Source organism: Vipera berus, assembly GCF_964194415.1.
Source record: "Vipera berus genome assembly, chromosome: 6".
Taxonomy (NCBI): Eukaryota; Metazoa; Chordata; class Lepidosauria; order Squamata; family Viperidae; genus Vipera; species Vipera berus.
The window spans coordinates 44,135,533-44,154,692 of record NC_138208.1 but is presented as its reverse complement, the minus strand read 5'-3'; the positions used below and the strand labels follow the sequence as shown (position 1 = coordinate 44,154,692).

The 19,160-nt window shown below is 45.0% G+C and overlaps 1 protein-coding gene across 1 annotated transcript in view; it reads left to right on the top strand.

Annotated features, from left to right (window-relative positions):
- IL22 (interleukin 22) overlaps positions 1 to 19,160 on the top strand; it is a 59,155-nt gene that overhangs the window by 18,299 nt on the left and 21,696 nt on the right. The gene's annotated exons all lie outside the window — the stretch shown is intronic.

Genomic DNA, 19,160 nt, shown 5'->3' with positions numbered 1-19,160 from the left:
GTGTTTCAGGGATTCCTTGGTTGTGCAAACCATGTGTTCTGCTTGTCCGTTCGACAACGGGTGAAAGGGAGCTGACGTGGCGTGCCTTATGAAGTTGGCCCTGAGGAAAGCCTGGAATTCTGACATGGTGAACTGGGCCCCATTGTTGGAGACTGGGAGCCCATGTGTTGCAAATAGTTTCTGTAGCACCTGGATGGTCCTAGCAGTAGTCATAGTGGACATTGGCACCACCTCTAACCATTTAGAGCAGGGCTTATTTTCACCCATTGTACCACTTTTAGGATATGGCAACATCTGAGTACCACCAGTTGCCTAGCAAGGTGTCAAAAACTTGATGTCCCCTCCCCAACAAAAGGAAAAAAGTGATGAAGTACAGGTAGTCCTCAACTTACAACAGTTCACTTAGTGACTGTTTGAAGTTACAATGGCACTGAAAAAAGTGCCCCCCAAGCCACAGCCGAGCAAGACACCTGCCTGCCTGCCTGGCAGCGCTCTTCCTCCTGTCTGAGGTTTTCATTGTTGTGAGCATTTCTGTTGAGGATTGGCAGTGGGGGTGGGGTGGGGGGTGTTTGGTTTTTATTCCCCCCATCTGCTGGGTGGTTGCAGCAGGTTTTGGTCACCACATGAACCTGGGACACTGTGACCATCATAAATATGAATCAGTTGCCAAGTATCTGAATGTAAATCACAAGACCCAGGAGATGCTGCAACGTTCAGCTGATTGGTGCTTCTTCTGGGCTCAGAAGCACCAGGACCAGCGCTGAGCTTCAGCTGGAGCCTGGTGCTGATCCTGGTGCTTTTGATGAGCCCTGACAGCCCTGCAGCTTCAACCGTCTCTTGCTCAGGCTTGTACAGTGCTGCTACCAGTTCAGCTCATTCCCCTCCCCCGCTACCACTTTTCTAGGATGGTCACGTACCACCTGCCAGGTGCCAATGTACCACAGGTGGTACCCATACCACTGGTTGAAAAGCCCTGATTTAGAGTGGCTGTCGACCACTATTAAAAATAATTGTCCCTGAAAGGGCCCAGCAAAATCAACATGGATTCTGGACCACAGTGTGTGCATTTCCTCCCATCGGTGGACAGCGGCCTGCAGCATCTCCGGTCTGGATTGTTGACACATGTAGCAACCATGTACTTAGGCCTTGATAGCTTTATCTAGCCCTGTAGCTCCTTGCCAGTGCCTTCATCCAGACTATTCCCAGATGGCCTTCATGCAGAGACTGAAGAACACTTAATGAGCTGGGGACTATGACTCTACTTTCCCAAAGAATGCACCCTTTATGAGCTGTGTGGCAAGGGCAATCTGCTAAGGCCGTCTGCATGGCCCATTTCTTTGCACTGCTTATGAATCAGCCTGTAGGCTGAAAGGAATATAGACCACCTCAGCATTTGGGGGGACAGAATCTGAGGTGTCTGCCTGTTTGTCATGAACAATTCGAGCAAGGGCTTGTGGTCTGTGAAGATCGTGAAATGGCATCCATACAAATAGTCATGGAACTTTTTAACCCTGGCCATAATGGCCAAGGCCTCCTTGTCAATCTGCGCGTAATTACACTTGGCAGAAGACAGGGTCCTTGAATAATAAGTGATGGGAGACTGTTTCCCATCAGACAACAGATGGCTCAACACAGCCCCAACCCCATATGGGGATGCATCACACACAACGTAAACTGGCAACTTTTCATTAAAAGTGTGTGAGCACTGAGTTTGAGGACAGCAGTGATTTGATTGCCTGGAAACTCCTTTTGTGGACATTGGTCCACTGACACTGAGTGTTTTTGTCTAAGAGCCAGTGTAATGGCTCTGCCATTGCTGCTTTATTGGGGAGGAAGGCATGGTAAAATTTAAGAAGGCCCAAGAAGGCTTGAAGCTCTCCTTTGGACCTAGGGCTTGGTGCCTGCTGAATCGCTTTCAGCTTTGACTCTGCAGGATGGATGCCATAGGCATCGATCTGGAATCCCAGGAACTCAGTTGACTGTACCCCAATCTTGCATTTTTCTTTTTTCAATTTGAGTCCCGTGTCGTGGAACTGCTGAAGGATGGCTCTAAGCCGTTCAGCCAGGACTTCTGTAGACTCCCTGGCAATGAGCACATCATCGAAGTAGGGGCAAACCCCTGGAATACCCTTGAGCGTACTCTCCAACACCTGGGGCTACACTCACCCCAAACTGTAGGCGCTTGACCTTGAAGGCATTCCTATGTGTAATAATGGTTTGGGCGGCTACCATGGCCTTGTCCACCAGCAGCTGTTGCTAGACCTGTGCTAAATCTAATTTAGCGAACACATGGCCTCCTTGCAAGGACACCAAAATATGGCTGAAAACTGGCACTGGGTACGCATGCTGTTGAAGTGCCCAGTTAATGGTGCACTTATAGTCAGCACAAATGCATACTTCTCCATTGGCCTTGAATGGTGTTACGATGGGGGATTTCCCACACCCCACGGTCTACAGGCTGCAATACCCCCTGACTGACTAGCTTATCCAGCTCTGCATCGATTTTAGGCTTTAACATGAAAGGCACTCGATGGGGCTTAACCCGGATTGGCGTTACCAGGGGATTGAGCTTAAATGCTATCGGAGGACCCTTGTACTTTCCCAGGCTTGGACTGAAAATATCTGCAAACTCTAGGCAGACTGAAGACAAGTTTGCCGCCTGTGTCCGGTGAATGCCAGTTACTTGGATGCCCAATGCATCAAACCAATTGAGCCCTAGGAGGCTCATGCATTGGCCTGCCACCACAATAACATCTAGTGGGCCTGTAAACCCCTTGAACTTCACCGCTAATGTGGCTTCACCCTTGACCGCCACTCGGGAGTTCTGGAAGTCTGTGAGTAAAATGAAGTTTGACCCATCTGTTGCTGAGGCTGCAAATGTGCCGGAAGGTTCCAATGGAGGTGATGGACACAGCTGAGCCTGTGTTCAGTTCCATTTTACATGGAACTCCTGAAGCTCGACTTGCAGTCGAAGCTGCTGCTTAAGAGGTCGGTGGGCACCAGTGCAGATCACGCTCCTACGACTGGAGCAGAACCCTACTTGGTGTTGTCTCGGGGCCCTGGTACCTCTCCTGAATGCTTCTTCCTGCTGATGGTCCCGCTGGCGACCTCGGCAGACAGCAGTGATGTGGCCTTGTTTTCCACACACCCAACATGTTGCTATTCGGAAATGGCATTCCGCACTTTGATGGCGGCCTCTGCAGCCCATGCACCTAGGGAATGGGACTGCCTTGTCAGATAGCCTTGGTCCCTTTACCTGGTGACAATGTAGCTTGTTGACTTCATAGTCGGAGTCGGTGTCTTCCATCTGCTCAGCATCCTCGTGGTGGATGGCTTTGGTGCTTGGCATGCTTTTGGAGGGCCACAGTGCCTTAACGGCCCTTCTGGTGGCTTTGTCTGCCATGACCTTCTTCAAGGCCTCCTGTAGCGAGAGAGTCTCCTTAGCGAAAAGTTTTTGTTGGAGCTTTCTGTTCCTGAGTCCATAGACTAAGCAGTCTCTTAGTCTCTCTTCTAAATTGGCAAAATTACATAGTCAAGATGCCTGCTGAAGAGCTCCAATGAACTCCGTTGCCAACTCGCTGGGTTGTTGTTCGCATTGCTCGAAGGCATGCCTCCATGCTATCATGGATAACTTTGGCTTGAAGTGGTCTTGGATTACAGAGGGTAGTGAGCACAGCACAAAACATTGTGGGCTGTCCCCTGATACCACTGGATGACATTGCCAGGGCTCGCTGCCTTAGAAGAGTGAGGAAAATTCTCAGGGATGACTCATACCCTGGTCACTATCTCTTTACTCTCCTACCATTGGGTAGGAGATACAGGAGTATAGCCAGCCATACCAACAGGCTGAAGAACAGCTTTTATCCATGGGCTGTCAGGCTCTTGAACGGGAAATAATTTTATAATTTTATGTATGATTGACTTACAAGGCCAGTGTGTTGTGCAATTAGCTCACATGGTGTAACAAGATGGTGGGTTTGTTGTCACTGTGAGTTGTGGGGGGGGCACAAAGGGAGGCTCAGCCAATCTCAATGTATACATGGTTGTACTTTGACAATAAAGGTTCATTCATTCATTTTTTTCCAAGTCCATGTAGCTCACGGACACTAGCGGTGTGGGAGCGACCAGGTTCTCGGCGATATCGAAGGTGGCTGGGTCGCACACGTAGAGGAGGGTCACAGCCTTCAGCCCATCTTCGCCAACTTGGTTGGTGCGGAGGTAGTTTTCTACATGGGAAATGTAGGACACCCATCTCTCTGGGTGTGTCACGTCGAACTCTTCGAGCTTCCCAACGTTTGCCATGGTGAGTAGTCTTGCTTGTTTCTCACATTGCCTTGTGCTGCTGGCTTCTGCGTAGGCCCTAGGATGGATCCTTAGGGCGTGGTGGTCTCCAGCATGGCTTGCTAGGCAGACTGAGGGGGGGGGGAAACATAGTTCTTGCCAGGCTCTGTGCTGGCCTCACCCCCTAGTGACTTCAGGCTCTTACAATGAAGCAGCACATCCCACCTTTGTCGCCAGTGTTAAGTATTCAATTCTTGAAGGCATTAAGCGAGACGAAGTGTTCAAACAGCAACAAGTTTATTCTCAGTCAGAACATAACAGAAGCAAGCTAATAGTTGCTGCGCAGCTATTTATACAGTTGGCCTCTAGGCAGCAACCAATAGATTTAAAGTAGCAGTTTCCTGCCCCAAACCTACTTAACAGACTTGAGACAGCAAGTCTAGCTCAGCCAGCAACCGTTACATAACATAAAAAAGTAGGTCAGCCATTAAGCAAGCAGTTAGGCATAAAGCAAGTGATTTAAGCATATAAGGCCAATACATTACAATTCCCTCCCTTAATTTACATGTCATAAATCACATTCTCCAATTAGTTTAACATGCAAAGTTTCACTTCCTTTCTGTAGCGCCGCCATTCCTTATCTTATTAAAACAACCTGGTTAGCATTCTCCTCCCCCCCATCTTCATTGATTCAAAGCAAAACAGTTTAAAGGAAAAGGCTGCCTCTCATATTGTCAGAGCAAAAACATTCCATGTTTGCAGCATTGACAGAAACTGGATTTTTTCTCTCTGTTTTTTTGGAAAACTTCATAGTATTTTTTTTCAACCTCAGTTCTCTGTATTACATTGTATTCTTCTTCTTCCTCTTGAATAATTTTAATAATCCTGCAGCACTACAGTCTCTAATATTATTTTCAGTTGTCTCAGTGTTAGAAAGCTAATGTTACTTCTTGAACTAGTTTTTTTCAGTTTAATAAAGTGTGATAAAAAATTAAGTTGATCAGCTGTGCTTCTGAGCCATTTTTTGTCAAGTTAGCTTAGAAAATTACCGTATATACTTGAGTATAAGCCGAATTTTTCAGCCCACTTTTTGGGCTGAAAAATTCCACTTCGGCTTATACTCCAGTCAACAAAAAAAACTTACCGAGGACTTGTGCGCGGCCGAGGCTTTGGTGCTTCCGGGATCGCCCGCACCTCTCCCAAGCCACCGCCGTCCGAGACCTGCCGAAGTTTGGGGAGGTTTGGGGAGGTGCGCGCGCACCTCCCCAAACTCCGCGCCTTGCCTGCCTGCTTCTTTCCGCAGCGGAAAGAAGCAGGCAGGCAGGGCGCGGAGGAACGGAGACTTGCCGACGTTTGGGGAGGTTTGGGCGCCTCCCCAAACCTCGGCAGGTCTCCGTTCCTCCGCGCAGACCTGCCGACGTTTGGGGAGGTTTGGGCGCCTCCCCAAACCTCCCCAAACCTCGGCAGGTCTCCGTTCCTCCTGCCGACCTTTGGGGAGGTTTGGGCGCCTCCCCAAACCTCCCCAAACCTCGGCAGGTCTCCGTTCCTCCTGCCGACCTTTGGGGAGGTTTGGGCGCCTCCCCAAACCTCGGCAGGTCTCCGTTCCTCCTGCCGACCTTTGGGGAGGTTTGGGCGCCTCCCCAAACCTCCCCAGGTCTCCGTTCCTGCTGCCGACCTTTGGGGAGGTTTGGGCGCCTCCCCAAACCTCGGCAGGTCTCCATTCCTCCTGCCGACCTTTGGGGAGGTTTGGGCGCCTCCCCAAACCTCGGCAGGTCTCCGTTCCTCCGCGCAGACCTGCCGACCTTTGGGGAGGTTTGGGCGCCTCCCCAAACGTCCCCAAACCTCGGCAGGTCTCCGTTCCTGTTTGGGGAGGTTTGGGCGCCTCCCCAAACCTCCCCAAACCTCGGCAGGTCTCCGTTCCTCCGCGCAGACCTGCCGACCTTTGGGGAGGTTTGGGCGCCTCCCCAAACCTCCCCAAACCTCGGCAGGTCTCCGTTCCTGTTTGGGGAGGTTTGGGCGCCTCCCCAAACCTCCCCAAACCTCGGCAGGTCTCCGTTCCTCCGCGCAGACCTGCCGACCTTTGGGGAGGTTTGGGCGCCTCCCCAAACGTCCCCAAACCTCGGCAGGTCTCCGTTCCTGTTTGGGGAGGTTTGGGCGCCTCCCCAAACCTCCCCAAACCTCGGCAGGTCTCCGTTCCTCCGCGCAGACCTGCCGACCTTTGGGGAGGTTTGGGCGCCTCCCCAAACGTCCCCAAACCTCGGCAGGTCTCCGTTCCTGTTTGGGGAGGTTTGGGCGCCTCCCCAAACCTCCCCAAACCTCGGCAGGTCTCCGTTCCTCCGCGCAGACCTGCCGACCTTTGGGGAGGTTTGGGCGCCTCCCCAAACGTCCCCAAACCTCGGCAGGTCTCCGTTCCTGTTTGGGGAGGTTTGGGCGCCTCCCCAAACCTCCCCAAACCTCGGCAGGTCTCCGTTCCTCCGCGCAGACCTGCCGACCTTTGGGGAGGTTTGGGCGCCTCCCCAAACGTCCCCAAACCTCGGCAGGTCTCCGTTCCTGTTTGGGGAGGTTTGGGCGCCTCCCCAAACCTCCCCAAACCTCGGCAGGTCTCCGTTCCTCCGCGCAGACCTGCCGACCTTTGGGGAGGTTTGGGCGCCTCCCCAAACGTCCCCAAACCTCGGCAGGTCTCCGTTCCTGTTTGGGGAGGTTTGGGCGCCTCCCCAAACGTCCCCAAACCTCGGCAGGTCTCCGTTCCTCCGCGCAGACCTGCCGACGTTTGGGGAGGTTTGGGCGCCTCCCCAAACCTCGGCAGGTCTCCGTTCCTCCGCGCAGACCTGCCGACCTTTGGGGAGGTTTGGGCGCCTCCCCAAACCTCCCCAAACCTCGGCAGGTCTCCGTTCTTCCTGCCGACCTTTGGGGAGGTTTGGGCGCCTCCCCAAACCTCCCCAAACGTCGGCAGGTCTGCGCGGAGGAACGGAGACCTGCCGAGGTTTGGGGAGGTTTGGGGAGGCGCCCAAACCTCCCCAAACAGGAACGGAGACCTGCCGAGGTTTGGGGAGGTTTGGGGAGGCGCCCAAACCTCCCCAAAGGTCGGCAGGTCTGCGCGGAGGAACGGAGACCTGCCGAGGTTTGGGGAGGTTTGGGGAGGCGCCCAAACCTCCCCAAACAGGAACGGAGACCTGCCGAGGTTTGGGGACGTTTGGGGAGGCGCCCAAACCTCCCCAAAGGTCGGCAGGTCTGCGCGGAGGAACGGAGACCTGCCGAGGTTTGGGGAGGTTTGGGGAGGCGCCCAAACCTCCCCAAACAGGAACGGAGACCTGCCGAGGTTTGGGGAGGTTTGGGGAGGCGCCCAAACCTCCCCAAACGTCGGCAGGTCTGCGCGGAGGAACGGAGACCTGCCGAGGTTTGGGGAGGTTTGGGGAGGCGCCCAAACCTCCCCAAACAGGAACGGAGACCTGCCGAGGTTTGGGGACGTTTGGGGAGGCGCCCAAACCTCCCCAAAGGTCGGCAGGTCTGCGCGGAGGAACGGAGACCTGCCGAGGTTTGGGGAGGCGCCCAAACCTCCCCAAAGGTCGGCAGGAGGAACGGAGACCTGCCGAGGTTTGGGGAGGCGCCCAAACCTCCCCAAAGGTCGGCAGGAGGAACGGAGACCTGCCGAGGTTTGGGGAGGTTTGGGGAGGCGCCCAAACCTCCCCAAAGGTCGGCAGGAGGAACGGAGACCTGCCGAGGTTTGGGGAGGCGCCCAAACCTCCCCAAAGGTCGGCAGGAGGAACGGAGACCTGCCGAGGTTTGGGGAGGCGCCCAAACCTCCCCAAAGGTCGGCAGGAGGAACGGAGACCTGCCGAGGTTTGGGGAGGTTTGGGGAGGCGCCCAAACCTCCCCAAAGGTCGGCAGGAGGAACGGAGACCTGCCGAGGTTTGGGGAGGCGCCCAAACCTCCCCAAAGGTCGGCAGGTCTGCGCGGAGGAACGGAGACCTGCAGAGGTTTGGGGAGGCGCCCAAACCTCCCCAAAGGTCGGCAGGAGGAACGGAGACCTGCCGAGGTTTGGGGAGGCGCCCAAACCTCCCCAAAGGTCGGCAGGAGGAACGGAGACCTGCCGAGGTTTGGGGAGGCGCCCAAACCTCCCCAAAGGTCGGCAGGAGGAACGGAGACCTGCCGAGGTTTGGGGAGGTTTGGGGAGGCGCCCAAACCTCCCCAAAGGTCGGCAGGAGGAACGGAGACCTGCCGAGGTTTGGGGAGGTTTGGGGAGGCGCCCAAACCTCCCCAAAGGTCGGCAGGAGGAACGGAGACCTGCCGACGAGCCGCGGCCACACAGGGTATTCCTGTGTATTCAGGCTTGCAGAACGGCGGATCGGCTTATACTCGAGTCAATAACTTTTTCCAGTTTTTGGGGGTGAAATTGGGGGTCTCGGCTTATACTCGAGTCGGCTTATACTCAAGTATATACGGTAATTATAAGATGATTATAACTTACTGGCAAAGAACTGCACACCAAATCCAGATTCTAATATAAAGCCTGGATGGGAAAACCTTTCAGTCTCAAATGCCACACGTTGCCCTTGAACAACCTACAGTTGGAGATACATCTGGGAATACACTCCCTCCCACTCAACCCTTCTCCCTAGTACCCACTATATTTTCAATTGTCTCATTATTTTCTCTACTATTCAAGGTAATCACTGCCCATTTTTTTGACTATTCTGCTTTTAGAGTGAAGATCTCTCTGTGAGCTTTTGTCTCCCCCCAAAATTGGTCCATAACTGACACTCTGTTTTTGGACCATCAACTTTGGAAATTTGCCTCCAAACTGAAATTCTTACTAGTGGAGTGTGACTTGCTGACAAAGTGGCTAGTTAGTTTGCTTAAATATCTTGCTTGTTATTGCATTATCCTCCCTCCAGTGTACTTTTCCTGGTTTACCATGTTTCAATTAAATCCCAAGGGAAAACAATAAGGTAGAGCTCCTTCCATTGGATTCTTTCAGATTGGCTGCCTTTCAAAAGCTTTATGTTGATGAATGTGCAGTAATAAAACCAGTAGTAGCACCATCCAAGTAGGTAAATTCAAAAATGTGGAAAAGTAATTTGAAAGCAAGTGCTCGTTTTAATGAGCACATTGTGAATAAGGAAGAACAATGGATGCTTCAGAAGAATCAGATAGTACTTTTTCTCAGTGTAAAGCTACATCAGGGACGCGGTGGCTCAGTGGGTTAGGATGCTGAGCTTGTCGATCAGAAGGTCGGCAGTTTGGCGGGTCAAATCCCGAGTGCCGCATAACAGAGTGAGCGCCTGTTACTCGTCCCAGCTTCTGCCAACCTAGCAGTTCGAAAGCATGTAAAAATGCAAGTAGAAAAATAGGGACCACTACAGTGGGAAGGTAACAGCATTCCGTGCGCCTTTGGCGTCTAGTCATGCCGGCCACATGACCACGGAGACGTCCTTGGACAAGCGCTGGCTCTTCGGCTTTGAAAAGGAGATGAGCACCGGCCCCTAGAGTTGGAAACGACTAGCACGCATGTGCGGGGGAACCTTGACCTTTACCTTAAAGCTACATCAGTTTAGACATTTACTGCATCTGATCAAGTGAGCTGTTATGCTAGTCTGAAAAAGTGCTATCAGCCTTTTCTTGATTTTTGTCAGCTGTAGACTAACATGGTTCTCCTGGAATGTTTGCAAAGGCATATTTCAATGTTACCATAAGACAATCTCTTCATTTTTTTTGCACATTTTGAAGATTTTGGAGGCCAGGCTAGGAGTAAGCACCCTGCTGATTCTACAGATCAATAACATGAAAGTTATCAAAGAAGAATTTAATCTGGCTGTATTAAAAACCTGAGTACAGTTAGAATTATAAAGGATTAAGATCTTATCAAAATAGGAAGCTAGATTTTTTCCCCAAACAATACAATTTCTTGCTATTCTCCTTGTCTGCTATTAGAAATGTCCAAGAAAGTGACTTGAATTTATTCACCTCAGTACATTATTTTCAATGCATGGGTTATCATTCTGAATAATATTTACACATGACCTAGTAATTCATATGGACATAAAGAAATCCATTTATTTTTTGTTTATTTACTGTGGAAATAATGCAGAGTTAAAATAATGAGCCATCCAGCATAAATGACAGACTGTCGTAACATTAGCCTGTTAGCTCTGTGTTGTGCACATACATAAAATTAACAGAGGCTTTACCTTACTCAGAGAAGAGGAACCTAAACTCTATAATTACAAAGATTGGTGTTCTTGAAGAAATGATACTGATTGAACAGAATGTTTTGACAGGACAGAAAATGGCTTTCACTGACTAACTCTAACAATAACAACCCAACTCACTGTAACACACATGTGTGCAGATCAGTGACTGAAACAAAGACATCAGCTTGAAACACCAAATATTTGCTACAGGATCACAGAAAAAAGAACAGACAAATTTCTCATTTGAAATATTCTTCTATATATTGATCTAAGCAGAATGTCAATTTTTAAATAATAATCATAACAGGAATGCTATCAAATTTCACCTGAATCACATTTGTCGAGGTTTACCTATGATGTTATATTCTGTGGTGAGCTGCTTTGCCACTGAAAATGATATTTTAGTTTAGTTTCAAAAATATATTATTTTTGCATTTATTCGTTGGCTGCGTTTTTATCTGTGTCTGATTTCCCACCTGATTCTCCTTTTCCTTGTTTAATCAGAAAATTCTCATAACTAAAGCAAATTCTCTGATCACTTAATTTGTTGGTTCACTGTCTTGATGGTTTGATGGTTCATTGTCTTTTGAATGCTTTTGTTTTTTCCCACTTGGAAAGCACTGTCCATCTCCTTTAAAGGGTAGAATAGTTTTTGGCACAGAAGAATGGAGACTTCAACTCCTTAACAAGTTCCCTTTCTCTCTCCACTTCTGTGCTTTCCTTGTATTGCAGTGGACAATGAGGCTTCCTGGCTACCACTTCTTCAGCTCCAGCAAAGATGAAAATGTCTCTTTTCCTCACTCCAAACAAGGCTGTTGGAAACTTGTAGAGTTGCAGCCTGACTTCGGTTTTCACACTCAAAAGAAATTCTGATCTCAAAACTGTTCTCCCAAAAAACTCTGGATTTGCAACAAAATAGTAGAAGCAAGAAGTAGAAGTTGGTTTAAGTTTGAGACATAATAATGTACCATGGGCTCAATTAGAACTGGCAAAATGGAAGGAAGGAATTGTTAGCTATGGATTTAATGGATACCTTAATCACTGCTGTGATATTCTCATTATAAAGGTAGTGCAAGGCAGGTTTGCATTCTATTCTATTCTATTCTATTCTATTCTATTCTATTCTATTCTATTCTATTCTATTCTATTCTATTCTATTCTATTCTATTCTATTCTATTCTATAGCATTTTTTCTCAGAGTGAAATAAAATGCCTTCCTCTAGAATACATTCCACTACAAAATTCCAAGACAGTAACTCCCCAAATTGTATGCATTAAAATAAAACCATGCTTACATAAGATAATCATTCTATACTCTGAATACCATATAAGCAAACCTAATGTATTAAAGCAGGGCTTTTCAACCTTTTTACCCAGGTTTTCATTGTTGTGAACATTTCTGTTGAGGATTGGCAATGGGGGTGGGGTGGGGGGGTGTTTGGTTTTTTATTCCTCCCGCTCTGCTGGGTGGTTGCGCAGGTTTTGGTTACTTCACATGTCCCTGGGACACTGTGACCATCATAAATATGAATCAGTTGCCAAGCATCTGAATGTAAATCACAAGACCCTGGAGATGCTGCAACATTCCAGCTGATCGGCACTTCTTCTGGGCTCAGCAGAAGTGCCAGGATCAGCACCGAACTCCAGCTGGAGCCTAGCACTGATCCTGGCGCTTCCGCTGAGCCCTGACAGCCCTGCAGCTCCAGCCAGCTCAGGCGTGTGCGGTGCTGCCATCAGTTCAGCTCATTCCCCTCCTCCACTACCACTTATCTAGGATGGTCGCGTACCACCTGCCAGGTGCCAATGTACCACAGGTGGTACCCGTACCACTGGTTGAAAAGCCCTGTATTGATGTATTTTCCCAATGTATTGAATTCAATGGTTTTAAAATCTGTACCGTTTAATGTTCATTCTGCAACCGCCACAGAATTTACAGATCATTCATGTTCTCATTCCATTCTAGTAGTTTCACTCTTCTTCTCCCCTACTGTATCTACTTCATAAAATTCTATCACTTGAAGCACACACCTTTCTTTAATTTTAAAGTCCTACCACCTCTAAATCGTTACTTCCATATTGTGTTTTTTCTTCAAGTACCTTTTTGCAATACATCAGGTTATTTCCCAGGTTTTGTTTGTTCTTCATGTCCCAGTTACAGGTGGACAACAATGTTAAGCACTTTGAAAAGTTTATTCTGTTTCAATGATTTTTTTCCTAATCTAAAAGTGTTTGAAGTGAAGACTAAAATGTGCTTCTAGTAACATTAAAAAATAAAAATGAAAAGGATATTAGTTACTTTTTAAAAAGTTTGCAGATGAGGATTATTTGAATTACAAGTCAATATTCCAGAGGTCTTTTTTCACAAAGCAGTTTATTTAGATAGTTAAAAACTACAGAATAGGCAAGGATAGAGGTGGTTGGTGGTTAATTTTTTTCCAATTGTATAACAGAAATATTTTAACCAGATCCAGTTAACTGAATAAATTAACAAAAACAGCTTTTCCACTGAATTAGAAAAGGAGTAGGTTTTAAAACATTAGTTTTATTTAGTTCAACATGTGTCCTCCAATACATCTGCCTCCTGTTTGAGTAAATCTTTACACTAGTTTTAAATTCTATTTAAGAAACTTTGTGCTAGGGATTATTATGAAGCGTTTGTGAAAAATGTTTATAACCTGCAAAGTATAAAACAATTCCCTAATTATGGTAAACAACAGCATATTATTGCTATCATTAACAATTGTGTTGGTGCCTTTTCTCAATTACCTTTAATGCAGTATTTTAAACAAATATATCCAGTTGTATTACATTATCTTATGTTTATGGCATTTATTAAATAGCAAATGCATTATAACATTATTGCTACTAATTATCCCTAAAAGGTTTTTTGTTTGCAAACATGTTTCATTTAAAAAAATCACTGTATGAACACTTCAATTTCTAATTTCTAATATTAATAAGCTGCCCTCATTTCAAGATTTTGGCTAGCTGATAATATAGAAATCTCAAAATCATAAAAGCATAATAAATTATTAATGGTCATTTACAAAATAGTCAACTCTAACCTTAAAATGCAATCACTATAGTTCAGGCATGTCAAACTCACAACATCATGTGACGCCGTGCGACATATTGCGACTTTTCCCCCACTGCCGGCAATGGGGTGGACGCGGTTTTAGTATGATGCATCTGGCCAACGGTCCGGCAGTTTGACATGCCCGCTATAGATAGTGTGCAGCAATCACAGTTCCTATCAGTCTGTTCTCCAAAAACTGGAGGAAAGAGAATGGTTTTGACTTATTTGATTATTTGGAACAAAAAAAAAACAAAAAAACAATCACTACTGTTTAAAATAGTCATCACATCTTGCTTACAGGTGCTTTTATAATCCTTACAAATTTTATAGTTTTTAGATATACAAATATTTTATTTTTCTATATTTTTAAAACTTAAATAACACATCTAAACTTGAAAATATTCCAAGCTATTGCAGCACAACAAAGCAAAACATACGTATATGAATAGGCACACATTAAAAATTGACGTTAGAAAATATTTTCTATGCCAGGGCTTTTCAACCAGTGGTACGGGTACCACCTGTGGTACATTGGCACCTGGCAGGTGGTATGCGACCATCCTAGAAAAGTGGTAGCAGGGGAGGGGAATGAGCTGAATCGGTGGCAGCACCGCACAAGCCTGAGCGAGAGAAGGCTGAAGCTGCAGGGCTGTCAGGGCTCAGCGAAAGCACCAGGATCAGCGCCAGGCTCCAGCTGGAGCTTGAAGCTGATCCTGGCCCTTCTGAACCCAGAAGAAGCACCAATCAGCTGAACGTTGCAGCATCTCCAGGGTCTTGTGATTTACATTCAGATGCTTGACAACTGATTCATGTTTATGATGGTCACAGTGTCCCAGGGTCATGTGAAGTGACCAGAACCTGCTGCAACCACCCAGCAGATGGGGGGGAAATAAAAACCAACATCCCCCACCCCACCCTCAACAGAAATGCTCATAACAATGAAAACCTCGGACAGGAGGAAGAGCATCACCAGGCGGGCAGGCAGGTGTCTTGCTCGGCTGTGGCTTGAGGGGCCATTGTAACTTCAAACAGTCACTAAGCGAACTGTTGTAAGTCGAGGACTAACTATACTTCATCACTTTTTTAATTTTTTCTTTTTGGTCATCAAGTTTTTAACACCTTGCTAGGCGACTGGTGGTACTCCGATGTTGCCATATCCTAAAAATGGTACAATGGCTGAAAAGGTTGAAAAGCCCTTTCTATTCCATTCCATTCCATTCCATTCCATTCCATTCTAGTATAGTATATTATAGCATATTAAATTAATTATTCAAAATGCCAATCTTAGTTCCCAGTGACTAAGCCAATAAATCTGGGTAGATCACTTCCCCCAATGTGTACCATCTCCATGATTATTACTGTGGTTCTTTAGGCTGTCTCCTCAGCAGGTTTTGTGTGAGAAGAACACCATATTTATACCAGAATAATTATAAATTATTTCAAACTGATTCCAGAGAGGATGAAAATGACATCATTAAGAAATAGCCCTTAAAACACCTATTGAAGTTTCTTTTTTTTTAACAAATTTTATTGATTTCTAATATTAAATTCACATATTTGAAAAGCAACGTGGTGGCTGGTAATAGTAACTGAATTACATACAGATATCATTAGTATAGATTTCAAATTGGTACCATAAACATTTCCTCTCCTTTTCCCTTCATATATACTGTCTATTTGTAAATTATGTGTCTGTCTACCACATAGAAAATAACATTTATTTATTTATTTTATTTATTTTAATCCCATTTATATCCCACCCTTCTCCGAAGACTCAGGGCGGCTTACAATTTAAGCACAAACCAATGTGCTTAGCAATAGCCTTCATTCTATGTATATGCCTGCTTATTAGGGCTTTTGCCTCCCCGAAGCGGCATTATTACAAAGTCAGTTTATTGCCCCCAACAATCTGGGTCCTCATTTTACCTACCTCGGAAGGATGGAAGGCTGAGTCAACCTTGAGCCTGGTGGGATGCGAACCTGCACCAATTGCAGGCAGCTTACATATATCCATAGTTTTTAGTTTACACATATTCTAATTGTTTTAACATACAATCTTTTAGACAATCAATACCCTAATAGATTTTTCAATTTTAATTTCCACTAACATTTAGATTTAACGTTTGATATTTATCATTCCCAAGATTTTTAGTATACTCCCAATTAATCTATCACCATTCCTCATGAAATCTAATATTCAAAATACATATCCCGTTTGCTTAACTTCTCACCCTCTATGTCAACAAATTAAGGATACAATATGATATCCTTCCTTTTTGCTAATTTTCAGTTGTTTTTTAAGTAGTAATCAAAATTTCTTTTTATTTCAATATTTACTACTTCCTCTCTTCCTCTTTGTATCTGCTATCTCTTGCTTAAACTGATAATTTTCATTTTTAACATTCCATATAAACCTATTTATTACTTTCAACAATAGGTTTTAGCTTGTCTACATTATTCACCTTTATGCACAAATCAATATTCAAATTAGCTATTAATGTTTATACTGCTAAATTTTAATGACCAATTTTTTTTCTTTATCTCAGTTGATAACAATGTCTTGTGTTCAACATACACATCTTATCTATTTAAGTATATTCTGTTTCAGATTTCAGTAAGATGGTCGAAACTCCATTCTTCTTGAGTCTTATTCTGGCTTTTTTCCTTTGCCAAATCATCTTCCATGTCCTTGTTTTTCGGTTATCGAACCAATCTCCTTGTAATATCATGTATATTAATTGATATTGGCCACACCATCCAATCACCATTTTTTTGAGAGGACTTGTAGGTCTAGTGGGTCGTCTCTTTATTCTTCCATATCGATGTAGTTGTTCTGAATTGTTTGTCTTCTCATCCAACTGTTCTTTTTCTAGATCCTCTAGTTCAGGGGTGTCAAACTCAATTTCATTGAGGGCCGCATCAGCACTGCGGTTGCCCTCAGGGGGCCGGGTGGGTATGGCCAGGGTGGGCGTGGCCTACTGGGTGGGCGTGGCTAGAGTGCATATGGCCTACTAGTTGAGCATGGCCAACTATACATCGTTTGCATCAAGGGTCCCTATGGGGGCCTGGGCAGGAGTGGGACAGATCTGAGGGTCTCCGGCAGAAGGAGGGTCTCTGGGCCAGGGCCAAGGCAGTGGGGGCCGTTCCCTCACTGTTTCCAGGATGGCTTTGCGGGCCACATGAAACCACTTCGCGGGCCGGATCCGGCCCCCGGGCCTTGTGTTTGACATGTCTGCTCTAGTTCCTTCTGAGTTGTATAAGAAACCTTTTCCTTTTCCCAAGTTGTCAATGTCTTTTCTGGATTTTCAAATTTCAATATTTGTTTAGTAGTAGATTCTTCTGTCATTGTACTTAAATGTTTCATTTTTTATATTGTATTTTGTATAGATGATTCTTTAGTTGTGGTCAAAGTTTGGGCTTTCATATCTGGGCTGTCTTCTTGTTCCTTCATATAGCCTCCTAGTATTTCATTGGTTGTGGTAAGAATTTGGATTAGTGTTTTCAACATAGCAAGAGTTTGTTGATCTTCATCTTTAAATAAATTTTGTTTCTGTTCTTCTTCCATATTGGTATTTTAAGCTAAAGACTTCACACTTAGAAAATCCAAAAGAGAGACTTTTTTTTCTAGGTAGGTAACACAAAGCCTTTCACAGCTGTTGTTTCAAAGTTCTCAAGGTTATGTATCTTATCTATTTCCCTGTGCAGTCAGCCAGGGCCCTTTTAAAGTTTCCCTTTGAGTCCCAAAGTTGTCTTAATCTTTTCAGTTTTTTTCCCATAAGAAAGAATCCAGATTTCCAACAGAAGTAAACAATAAAAAATAGGAAATAAAAAATCTTTCAATCCACATGCTTTGAGAAATAAAGTTCTAGTTGGGATTCAGTTACTTTTTCAACGTTTAAAATGCCCCTGGATATTTAGTCGCTGCTCTTTGTGAAGGGAGGGTGAAAGTCCCCCTTCTCTCACCACAGGGGGGAGAATGCTTAGCAGCTTAAGGAGGTACAGAAAGTAATTAGGGTGTAAGAGAGGTAGATCTCACCCAGTCTCTTCTGTGCTGCTTTAAGAGTTGCCTGGTGGAAAATGTGTCTTCGGCTGTTCACAGCCTAGGGACGAGCCATAATGGCCGGTCCTTTCGTCTGCCAGTTTGGAGGGATCGCCAGGTCTAATGGGAGAGTTGCGGCTCTCCCGCGATCCAGTGAGTGCCCCTCCTTGCTGGTCACTTCTTCAGAGAGACTTTCGGCCCTTTTCAGGGCCCCCCAGTGATGCGAAACTGGACGGAAGAGAGACCTATTGAAGTTTCTTCTTGCTGCAGTAAAAAGAACATCATTATGAATCCTCCTGGAGGATTAATGCTTCACTGCAGTGGTCATGTTATTCACGAAACTCCAAATTTAAAGTATATGTGTGATATTAGTTTTTCTAAAAATGCTCCCTCAGAGAGCAAAATGTGACTTACACCTTTTTAATAAGCTGCCACAAGAGGGAGATACGTTTACACTTTGGCTGTCCAAGCCTCAATCAGAGATCTATATCTGGGGTTTGGGGTTTGGGGTTTGGCCCTTTCATTAGGCAAAAAGGAAGACTTTTGACTTATGAAAGTTACAACAAAATGTAAATAGTTATCTTCATTGTTACTGTATTTTCTTGCCAGGAATGAGAAGGCTGTGTCTTGACTTGGGAGGAGGATTAAACCAATTGCTTAAATTCAGCAGCTAAATTCTTTGGGCCAATTTTGCCGGAGTATTTATGAAGTCTCTTTATAACAATCAGAGGAACTTTAAATCTTATTTTTTTGTATGCCAATAGCCTGGCCTTATTCTCTTTTTATAAATCATCAGTATTATGTGGTCATCCAATCAATGGCTTCCTTCCTGTCTTTTCTCAAATGGTGAGGTTCCATTCATGTTTAAAAACAAAAAGGAAGAGTAGACCATTTTCCACGGATAAAATGTCAGTTTGAATAAATAATAGAGATATTTTGTTGTTGTTTTAGTTCTCTGTTAATTTATTTTATTATTTTCTTATCAGGCAACACTCATATGAATATGTTATACATCAGACATTCATCTTCAGTGAACACAATCAGATTACATTTCCAGTAGAATTGATTTGTCCTTTCATCTCAGAATATATTTCTATAATGTTCTATGTTTCTGTGGAGACACATTACATTTTGTATTTTTTGAAGATGCTCTGTATTATATTGCACTACTCTAATTTATATCTGGTTTATATTTAATTGTTTTTCAATCAGTTATTGGCTTTATGTGCAGTTCACAATATATGGTTCTTTGTTTTCTGTTTCTTTGGTATTTTGACAGCAGATCTTTTAATTTACACTAAAATGTTCTATATTAAAGTAACTGCACTATGGCACATACTGGTAGGTAAAAAGAAAAGTTTCTGGGCTATTTCATTTTTTAAAAAGATGTTTGTATTTTGGGCATATCATTTTAACCAAATTTTATCATATCCACAATAATTCAAAATTATAAGACTTCTGATCTAAAACTATCAGAACTTGACATAATTTTACATACTATGATACTATTGGTCAATCATAGTTAATAATGAGCAACTATAGTGTAAGATAAACAAGTGATTAAAAAAATAAA